Source organism: Protobothrops mucrosquamatus, unplaced genomic scaffold (assembly GCF_001527695.2).
Source record: "Protobothrops mucrosquamatus isolate PMUCROS unplaced genomic scaffold, P.Mucros_1.0 scaffold1207, whole genome shotgun sequence".
Classification (NCBI taxonomy): Eukaryota; Metazoa; Chordata; class Lepidosauria; order Squamata; family Viperidae; genus Protobothrops; species Protobothrops mucrosquamatus.
In genome coordinates, this window is record NW_015387417.1 from 262,837 (window position 1) to 263,936 (window position 1,100).

Here is a 1,100-nt window from a genome sequence, read left to right on the forward strand (position 1 = left end):
ATTTATTCAGTAATATAAGCAACCGTTGAAAGATTGAACGTTCATATTTTTTTATATTATGATTATATGGAATGGCTCTTAGCTCTTCAAAGGACTTCATTTGAGCCTTACAGAATCACACAAAAACCTAAATGAAATTTAGGACTGCTATATGAACTGCAATTGCATTTTTTTTTTAAAAAAAAAAAAATAGAACTACAGATAGTGCTGGATACAGCTGTCTGTGGGTACCTCTGTTTTGGTTAGGCTGATGGCCCACATATTTATTTGATATTAATCATTTCATTTACTGAAGGAGGAGAGGTCACATCCAAGAATCCATAAGTGTCTTAAATTCAGTTGATAGCGTAATTAGGTTGAAATGTGTCTTGACTTGCAGTCTGCATTTTATTTCACTTTCTGAGAGCAGATTTTTCTGTGAAGTAAAGGCTCACAGTAGGCTTAAGCAGCAAACAGTGGTTCTACAAGGAGGCAATGGCTTTCCTTGTTTAAAGACCAACAATTGATACAACTGAAAGTACAATCACAAAGTGTTGAAACAGAAAACATGGAGCACCGGAAATAGTTTCTGATCAGCAGTGTGGGCCAAAAGGTGATCAGGCATACAGGAGTGACATGGTGGCTATCTGCTCACATGAGGATTGAAGGCGCACCTCATATGAAACCATGACACCATCAACCAGAAAGGACTAAACATCAGTTCCCAGCCAAAGGAGGGATCAGCCATGACTCTTTCCTCTTTAGTTAACTAATTTACACTGCAAACAAACCAAGTTTGAAATAAGTTCTAATTTTTCATAAAATGTTGGAAAAGTTTTGAAGTTGGATCATTTTGACAATATATTCAAATTTACTGAAAACGGGGAACTTGGAATGGCCTATGAGAAAAGAACTAGCTAACCTAAATCTTGGTTTATTCTTCTTCTGAGCTAGATGGTTAAGGAAAAAGGGAAAAGGGAGCTTGTAATAAATTCCCTGTGTTTTTAATTATTGGCAGTTACTCAACCACAAAAACTGGAAAGAAATATTCCTGTTTTATTATCCTAAGAGGCTGGGTTTTTAAAATAATGGCCTATTTGCACAGTTCGATTTGGATAGAT